Genomic DNA, 10562 nt, shown 5'->3' with positions numbered 1-10562 from the left:
TGTTCTGGAGTAATTAGACTAAACCACTGGTTCTTATCAGGAGATAATTTTGTCCCTAAGGGGACATTTGGCAATGACTGGACACATTTTGGAGTGTCACACCTAGGGAGGTGCTCCTGGCATTAGTGGTGGAAGTCAGGGGGCTGCTAACATCCTACCGCTCACAAGAAGGCCCTAGAAACAAAGAATTATCTAGTCCAAAATGTCAATAATGCCAAGGTTGGGAAACCTTGGGCTAAACTAAACCCATGAGCCTGCCCAACACTGTGTTATTCCCACCGAGGCATCCTGTGTGGGAGGACACAGGGAAGCGGAGTTCCAGAGCTGTGGATGCTTTTGCCCCTCCTCATGCCCCTTCCCCAAGGAGGAGCAAATACTAGGGTACCACCCAGTAGAAAGCTCAAGATCCTAGATCTAGAGCCCAGCCTGCCACAGAAGCTCCAGGCAGGACACAGACAAGGCTGAGCATGGGACCAGTGCTACTTTCATGCCTGGGTCTGTTGACTTCTAAGGCCATGTGAGAAGGAAGCAACAGCCCAGAAGTTGGGCTGATTCTCATCTTTTTCAAGACTGCATTTCATGTCTCATGTTAAATCTTGAATAAATGTCATATATTTGTACTTTCAAGAGAAAAAGGTACAGATTGGCCAAATGAACTGAGAGAAGGGGTTCTATAAAAGGAAAGAAAATGCACTTCTAGGTTATGACAGAGGTAAGTCAATGCAGGAGGCCTAAGCTTGAATCCAACATGCCTTACGAACAACCCTATTCTATACATTTGTGTGAGGCAAGTTCCAGGGAAAAAAGATAAGGTATAGATAATATTTAATATTTGGCAGGAAGAATGTGGGGGAGGTTTAGGATGGTGAAAGCACAGATCCTGAATGTTTGCATGTATGCACATCTCTGGGTAGAGGCAAATCTCCTAACTCTGTAACCTTGGGTGTGATCTAGTGGCTTGCATGATTCTTCATCAGCTATGTGTCCTTGAACATGTTACTTAACCTTTCTGTGTGTCTGTTTCCTTGTCTGTCAATTGGAGATAATGCTAGTGCCTATACATATAGCGCATGTACATAGGGTCACTGAGGGAATGAAGGAAAGAAATATTTATGAGGTGCTTAGAACAGAGTCTGGCCTCTAGTTAATGCTGCGTCAAAGTCTGTTCCCTCCACCTCCAAAGTAACACCCTGTGTGTCAATAATTCTTTTTGATTGTTGTCTATAATATTATGTCATAAAAAATTCTGGCCCCAAATACTGACCCTGTTGACAGTGCCTCATTCAGAACCAGCGGACACTGTGTGATATATCCCCTTTGCTGGGCTTTCTAAGTAGCCTGCACCTATATCAGTTTTCATCAACAAGGGTGAAATGCAGAGGTCTTTGATTAGACTGAGCTTTGCCAGAAATTCAATTCACTGGACTCTGGTCCACCAGACTTCACCAAGATAAAAAGCTGCTGTACAGTGAAGGAAACAATCAACAAAACTAAAAGGCAGCCTCCAGACTGGGAGAAGATAATTGCAAATGATGTGTCTGATCAAGAGCTAGCATCCAAACTTACCAAAACTCAACACCTCAAAAAACAACCCAGTTAAGAAATGAGAAGAAGACATGAATAGACCATTTTCCAAAGAAGACATCCAGATGGCCAACAGACACATGAAAAGATGCTCAACATCACTCATCACCAAGGAAATACAAATCAAAACCATCATGAGAAACCAGCCCACACCTAACAGAATGGCTAAAATTAACAACAGGAGGAAACAACAGGTATTGGTCAGGATGTGGAGAAAAGGGAACCCTCTAGCAACAGAATTTTGGATGAGATTTTCCTTCAAGACTTGCATAGTTTCCAATAGACAGCACGTCGCTTTCTTTACTTATGTTTCTGCTTCTTCCTGTTATTTCTCTTGGGTATAGGTTAATGCTCTTGTTTTGTTTGGGGGTAGGTTGGTGCTGGAGAAGGTTCTAGAAGGAGTGTGGAGATAGTGATATGCAAAGCCCCATTTAGCCGTGGGGAGATGAGGCCCTCTCCAAGGACTGGTCAGCCTGGAGTGGTGCAAGCAGGGCCCTCCACTCACATGTCAATTAAACTCAGGACCTCACAAAAATGGCAGGTTGATGGTAACCAGCCATCAGTCCCACTCCCTTTTGGTGAGAAGAGAAGTGGCACCATGACAATTGCAGAGGATGCTACAGGCAGTGGGAAGAAAGCTGAACTTTTTTCCCACTCAGTTCATTCTGCAGGGTGGGTGCTGCCAGGACTGAGACTGCCAGATTCTGCTCTCCCAACCACATAAAACCAGGTTCCAATACACATCTCTTCAAAATACTTAGTGCCATCCCTTTCTTCTATGTCTTGTGGTCTCATAGCCTCCTCTGCTGGTGGGAGGTGACAAGAGTTTGTCCAAAAGGGAAGGTGAGCTGTGTCCAGTTTCCACCTGTTGGCCTGTTATTAATAACAACCCTTTACTCTCAAAAGTATACTAGTTTGGAAGATGTTTTAGGATGCTTCATACACTTAGAATCTCCTGAAATTCTGCAGGTGGGATGTACTGAACCCTGAATGTCTCTACTTGAATAAAATGGTAGAACCAGTCTCTCCCAGAGAGCCCCAGGTCAGCCTGGCTGTGGAACAGCACCTGACACCCCCTACCCTCCCTTCCCCACCCAGCATTAGTCCACTGGTATAGCCAGAGGTGGGTCCACACAAAGTAGGTACAGTGGGTTTTCCCCCAGACTGGCATCACCATGAGGGAAGGATGGCAGGCAGGACTGGGCACTAGGTTTGCTCAGAATATGATGAACCAAGGGGCACCTGAGTGGCTTAGTCGGTTAAGCGTCTGCCTTCAGCTCAGGCCATGATCCCAGGGTCCTGGATCAAGCCTCGCATGGGGCTCCCCGCTCAGCAGGGAACCTCCTTCTCCTTCTGTTCCCACTCCCCCCGTTTGTGGTCTCTCTCTCTCTCACTCTTTCTTTCTCAAATAAATCAATGAAATATTTTTTGAAAAGAATATGAGGACAAACATTCCATGAGAAAAAGGGACAAATGGAATCTCCGGCTCCGGGCAGATGAGGTGAGGGGGTCCTCATAGACCTCTGCAGCGTTTGGGGGAGGACTAAGGGTGAGGTACATAGATCCCGCTTGCAGATCTGAGAGCTCCGATCGTGCCTGGTATCTGATAGCTGCAGATACCTTAGTGTATTTACTGTGAAACCTGTGTTAATATCATTGTGCCACTAGTATCCTTGCTTGCTGGAAATGGGCTCTCAGCCTTTGAGATTTTGGTGGGACTGTGGAGGTCTCTACATGGGAGCAGCATAAATCAGCTCTGGAAGCAGCCAGCTGTCTGCCCAGCAATAGAGGAGCTTAAATGGGCACTAGAGTGGTTTCTACCCAAATGGGCCATCAAATTGCAGGTACATAAAACAGGCATCTCCTTTCAAATGCCTACTTTCATTAAGCATTTTCATCGGGCTGATGAGGCTCCATGGAATTAAAAGCTTTAAGCACCTTTTGCCTTTCAGATTCACTGCACCCGGTCTGAGGGATGTGGGCAACGGCCACAAACACATGCTGCAGGAGAGACAGACACCGCAAAGGCAAGGTCTGAGATGGAATGGTCCAAGAAGGAGGAGGGGGGAAGGCAAGCTTCCCCAAAGCCAGTGCAAAGCCCAAAGTGGAAACAAGTGGGTTTTTTTTTCCCCAGCTAGATAAAATGCAACACTGTCTTCAGTTGTTAGTAATCAGTGGGCATTTTGGTTGCAGTCTTACTTCTACCTAGCCAGACCCAAGCCCGACGGGGGACGGGGACCCTGTCTTCTACATCACACACTCTTCCTACGTAGTTAAGGGCCTGGTACCTGATAGGTAGTGAGAGTACTGTGGGATGGCTGGGTGGGCCCTGCACGGGAGCAGGAACTGACCCTTTCACCTGCTTCCCTGGCTAGGTATGTGGCCTCCAGTGAGCCAGCTGTGGGGAATGATTCAGAGGACTAGGGTCTCACTGGGTGCATAGCACAAAGGAACAGCTGGGGAGACCACACCACCAGTCCCGGACGGCTCAGGGGCCTGTGTGGGTGGGGGTAGGAGCTGCCCTGTAGGGAACTGTCAGCAATTTGTGCAACCAGTTTTGTTTAGCTGCAGGTGACAAGCAGCACCGGAGGTGACAAGCACGAGGGATATTGAAACAGCAGGCTCTGAAAAGGATGAGGTTTCCTCTAGGATGAGTGTGACATGTAATGTGATAATCATATATTATATAACGTCACTAGTATAATACATAATGTGTGCTAATGTGATATATTATCCATGTAATGAATCTTGTAATCCTGTGATGAGTTATTAGCATAATATATGTGTATAAGTGTGATGTAACATGCTAGACATGTAAGGTAGAGGGTGTTCGTATAATACACAGAGTGTATTACTGAGTTTTGTAAGGGGTATTAATATAACGGGCAATGTGCTATTAATGTAATATGAAATGCATTAATAACATTATACATATTGTGTTAGTGTAAGATGTCATGTGTATTAACAGAATGTGCACTGTGTGTAATGTAATATTGTGTTAATGTAATATGCAATGCATGTTAATGTAAAGTATAATATGTCAATAATGGAATGTGGAACATGTTAATGCACTAAGGAAAGTGTAATAATACGTAACGTGTATTGGTATGATATGCAATGTCATGAACAGGCTGGTAAGGTCTGTGGGATGTAGTTAGAATGACTGAGGACGTGGCACATCCCACATGGTCTACCCTGGCCCAGGTCTTTTCTCAAAGGCTGAGTGGGGACAAAGCCACAGCTACAAGGTCTCAGGGAAAGACCTGGATTTTCCATAGTCGAGGGAAAGTCCACAGGAATGGAAATGGGAGCCACACACACACACATGCGTGTACACACAAACACGCTGCATTTTCAAGGAACGATAACTTGTCATTTACTTTTCTGTCTTTGAAAAAAATTATTTTCCAAGGCTTTCAAAATAAGGAATACTTAATTTTTATTAGCTTTAATATAAATTCAATTCGCTAACACGTAGCGCGTCATTAGCTCTTGATGCAATGTTGAAACGATTCATCAGTTGTGTATGACACCCGGTGCTCAATGAATACTTTAAAAGCCTTTGAAAAGACTATGATTTCTAGCTGTCTTTTAAAAGCAGAGGGAGGTCATAGATGGTTGAGAGACAGACAGATAGACAGGTAATAGATAGATACCTTATTTATGTGTCTGTGATGTGTGTGTGTCCTGTGATTTCTCTTTACTAGACCTCTCAACATCAGCATTACTGATATTTCGGGGCAGGTGACTCTGCGGTGGGGGCATCCCATGCCCTATAAGGAGTTACCAGCATTTCTAACCTCCACCCCTTCAATGCCAGTAGTACCCCTCCAGCTGTGACAGACAAAAAGTCTTCCAAACAGGGCCAAATGTCCCTTGTCAAATACAAAATGGTGACCCATAGAGAAGCTCCCTGCTCTGCCTTCTCAGGGAGAGCGTAGCAACAACACGTTGAGAAGCACATCCCAGTGATAGCTGACTCTCCTTCAAATCTGGATGCCCTCAGAACAGCTTGCTACCCTGGGCAAATGAACCCATTCTGTGCTTCGATGTCCACATCTGTAAAATAGGGCTGATGATAGCAGCTCCAACACCATGCCCTGCTTTCTGTGTTCGGCGAGTTAAGATGTAGAAAGCATGTGCTGCAGATTCTGGCACTGAGTGAGAACTAACTCTTGTTATTCTAAATCTCCAAAGAAACAGAACGGAGAGGAAAGTTAAGTGTGTTCTGCATCCATAAACAACCAAGAGTAAGGAACATGGGAACAAGAAGATCCGGGCATGTACTTTGGTTCTTAGCCAGAAACCCCTTGTGCCGGCAATCTGATGGAGTTCATTTGAAATGACATCTTCCTTGAATTAGAACAGGATTTACAAAAACGTGAGTATTTCAATAACAGGAGAGTGCCTAGCAGACAATAGAGGCACAGTGCTTGGCAAATAGCTGATTCCATTCATGTTGAGTCTTTTGATCATTTTTTATAATTACTGGCATGGCATTCATTGCAGGGTCTATCTTTACCCAGACCCTCCTCCCCTGCCTCCCCCTGATAACTGTTAGCAGAGTCAGACCCTGAAAGGAACCAGACTCGGCCACGACCATACTCAGGATGGTTTCACAGCTTCATTTTCACTGGAAAATTAGAGAAGTCTGATAAGGTAAGAATGTAGGTTCCATGTCAAGGTCACAGCTATCCTTTTCTAACTGCCACGCCCTCGTGACTTTGCAAGGGAAAAGCCAGCATTTGGTGGATCCCGGGTGACAAGGCAAGTATCCCCAAGCTCCCGAGGTGGCGGGGAACCCACAGAATCCAGGCCTCCGTGAGATGTTCAGAGGCCGTCCCCGGTGCTGGTGCCACTTGCATCAGATCCAGAAGAAGAGAGAGGACGCTGTGCGTGCCTTTCCTCTGGGGAGACTGAGTGACAGGCGCAAAGGATTGTCTTCCTACACGAGGTTTTACTTCTCATTGGGTACAAAATTACTATCCCCATTATTATCATTAGATGAGACTAAACCGGGTATCACGGGCTGTGTGTGTATGTGTGTGATTTAAAAAAATACCCAAGTTCCCGCATTAAAGATAAGAGGCTTGACTTTTCCTAGAATATACAGTTCCTAGGAAGAATGAGGAGCTCATCAAAGGTCAACGTCACCGTCTGGCCTCTGACTGACTTGGCAAGTGAAACATAAAGCATGCTGGTCTTTAATACAATCGATCGCTTTGGCATGTAGATGAAAATTAATTGAAAGTATGCAAAATTTATAATTGTTGGCAAATCTGCTGGTGATCAACTTTGAAACTTTGTGGCTCCTTTCTTTCCATTTATCACCATTTGTCATACTTGACTTCCCATGTTTTTGGAAAGATGACCAGATGGAAAGCAGACTGCAGCTATCAGGCAGGTGAGAAACAGATGGCCCGGGAGGGATAGAAACCAGAAAGCCCGTGGGCAAGCAGTCTGCCTGGTTTTGGCGCCAGGACCCAGGTGGCTCCCGAGGACTGTCCCTATGCTGGTGGGAGCTGCACTTTGTCCCTGTCACATTATCAAGGACAGGCCGCATGTCACCTTTAGCTCGGGATAAATGTGCTGGAGCCTACGGAAAGGGAGGGCTGCAAGGTAGGGCAGGGCCTCCAGCTGCTGGCAGCGAGTCAGGGTGAGGCAGGTGAGTCAGGGTGAACGCACCTGTCCTTCTCAGGCCTTTGAAATCTGCATGCTCCTTTTCCATCTATGTGTCTACCTGTTGTCTTCTGCTTATTGTCAAAAGAAAAATGGGGTCCTCTATAACCAGACTTTTTCCCAAGTGCCTTGATGGTGAGTACAGACGTGCCCATGCACCTATAGTAAGGCCAGCATCACAGGGGTCCCTGGCACTTCTCAGGACTGGAAGCCTCCCCTCCCCCATGGTGCTCCCCGAAAGGAGAGCTCATGGGTGTAGCATGGGGCAGTTTGTCTCACTTTCAGTGGGTCCTTGGCAAAATCTCTGGGGCTTGATGTCATTAAGTATCGATACCCCTCGGGAAGAATTGGGTCTGATGAAATGAAATCAGACCATTGTCTCTCAGGAAAAGTATTTCTGAAATGCAAAACTGAAACTCGATGTCGCCTGTGGTTTGGGGTTTCTTCCCTCTCTCCCCTGGGGGGCCACATGCTCATGAGACAGCTCCGAAATCGTCTCACCTCATACAGCAAGGGTTTTTATTCGTGTCATTTCCTTCCTTTGGGCCGAGCAAGAGGAGCTTTCAGGTTTTCTCACCAAGCCATGGCAGGATTTGGGACTTGGGGAGACGGTTCTCCGGGCGTAGAAAGGGATAAGAGACAAGGGAGAGGGGATACAGCCTAGCAAAGACAGAAGGGGTGGGTGGACAAGGTGGACAGTGGGGGCGCTAGAGAGGGCTGTGGGGTCACAGGGGGTTGCCTCCCATGCTTTTGATTTGCAGGGCAGCTTTGCACTCTGCCAACCTTTGTTCAAACACTGCCTCTATCTTCCTCAACTGTGGGCTCTTTGATGAGGTTCTTTGTCTCCTAAACCCCAGGTTTTGGCATCAGGCATTCCCAGCTGAGAGAAGTTCCACGTCATGAAAGCCCCTCGAATTAGCAGCCCCCAGCTTCAGCGGGGGCCACTGCGTCCTGATTACCAATGTGAACTGGTCCCGAAACCCAGCACAGAAAGCAATCAATATTGACTCATGTTAGCTAGCTGGCTAATAACCCCCTTGCACTTGGAAACGAATCTACTTTGACAAAGCTGAAGAGCAGTATTTCCAGCTTGAGGTGTGTGTTTCATTCACAGTTTGTAAACTGTGGCCCAGGTGAGCAATGGCACCATGCTAACAAGACAGATCTTCAAATCATTAAGTAAAACGCTGGGGGGAGGGAGAGGCAGAGGGGAGGAAGGAGGAGAGAGAAGGAAAAAGGGAGGAAGAGGAGGAGGGAGGAGATGAAGGCAAAGAAGAAGAAAGAAGATAAGGAAGAAAAAGAGCTACAGCGCTCAATCTGGGGTCAATTACTTTGCCTTCAGATTCATTAAATCGGGAGAGAACTATGTAGAGAAGCCCAAAGGAGGACGGCCGTTCCGTGGAAAGCCGGATAAGAACCAGATGGCCAGCCTCTTCAGATCTTCTCCCTGCTGCTCCCCTGGGGAGCCCCGTGTGTGTGACGGGGTCGAGAGGCCACAGCAGAAGGGTGAGCATGAGCTCTGTGCCCAGTAAGCTGGTTCAGGTCTACACAAGCACCCAGTGTGTCGCCAGGCATGCCCTCCAACACACTGGGGTCCTTCAAGGGGTTCTATGGGAAACGCTTCTGGACAGCTGTGTTTGGGAAACTCTGCACACTGTGTTCTCCTCTTGCAATTCCAACATTTATTAGTACATTAAGGGCTCTGATAAGTCCTGAGGTTCAAAGAGATACCAAAAAACCCTTCAGTACCCCTGAGGAATTGGGATTCCCTGGTCACCTTTGGGGATCACTGGCTGAACAACAATGTGTTAAGGTGTCTTGCGTTCATATACCACTTTAGAGTGTACAAAAAGTTTTCACCTGTTACAACCTTATTTAGACGTCCATCCCATGCCACAAACGATGCTTTACGACCCCTACACCTCCTGCTTTTCTTTAAAAAAAAAATTATTTATTTGACAGAGCGGTTTTGTTGTTGTTGTTGTTTTTAAGATTTTATTTATCCTGTTTTTCAAAGGAAGAAACTGAAGTTCAGGTGTTTCAGTAACTTGTCAAGATCACTAGGGAGTAGGTAAACCAGTAAAGGGCTCTATCTCCTAACCCTTTTTGCTGTTAGAATAACACATACAGGAGTAGCTGGCTGGCTCAGTTGGAAGAGCATACAATTCTTGATCTTAGGGTCATAAGCTCAAGCCCCACATCAGGCATGGAGCCTACTTAAATAATAAAATAAAATAAAATAAAATAATAAAATAAAATAAAATAAATAAAATAAAATAAAATAAAATAAAATAAAATAAGAACACATACAGGTTAAGACAAAGTGCCAGAAATGCCTCTGTTCTCAAGGCGTCCATCTGTTCTCCTGCTCACTTATCCAGTACACATTGCTCTCGAATGTTAGGAGACAGGGCCAGGCTCTGAACCTCCAAACACTATAAAAGGGGATCCATTTTCTCAATAGAAATGCTTAGCTGGCGTAAGTTGACTTTGATTCGTCTTTCAAAATCTTACTTAATTGGCTTCCTCAGAATTACTATGGAGCAAAGATATATTTGTAAACATGGACTTTTGGGTAGCACATATAAGAGTCACTCAAGAAATATACTTTCTCTTTTGTTAAATTAAATATGCCATATATTTCAAGAACTAGGTACAATTTACTCACATTAATTTTGGCGCAAGTTATTTGTGTTGACTGAGGTACTGCCAGGACCAAGGCCAGGTGCATATGCTAGATGAATTCACTTGGTCTCTAGAACAATCTCACTGGGAAGGTTTAATAATTCTGTTTTGTAGATGGAAGAACTCAAGCTGAGAGGATATAGCATTTGTCCAAGATAACACAGTCACGAAACAGAACTGGATCCAGATATGCCTGGTTTCTGCCTTAGCTTTTCACACCTGCCATGCAGTCAGCCTACAAGCACTGGCACTGGAATTGGGAGGGGCAAGTGTAAAATGAAAATGCAGTTCTGAGCCCTTTAGCACACAAATGGGAAGGTCACAAAGGAATCAGCTCTAGCAGAGTGTGCCAGACATGGTCTAGGATTCTGGGGGCATAAAGAGTCTCAGGGTAAACAGTTCTGATCATTTGGGGCTTTGCTGTGAGATGAGACCTTTCGAAGATTCTTCTAGAAGGTGGTGACTTTTTAAGACAAAGTTTTAGGGAAACGTCTTTAAATATATTCTTAATGTCAGTGGAGAATTATTATCTTCTTGGGAGGTGGTTCTTAAATTTAGGGAATGCAAAACCATCTATTGATTTATTGCATATTCTGTGCATCAAGAAAGTCTGA

The sequence above is a fragment of the Mustela erminea genome, chromosome 1 (assembly GCF_009829155.1).
Source record: "Mustela erminea isolate mMusErm1 chromosome 1, mMusErm1.Pri, whole genome shotgun sequence".
In the NCBI taxonomy this organism is placed as follows: domain Eukaryota; kingdom Metazoa; phylum Chordata; class Mammalia; order Carnivora; family Mustelidae; genus Mustela; species Mustela erminea.
This window is presented reverse-complemented; position numbering follows the sequence as displayed.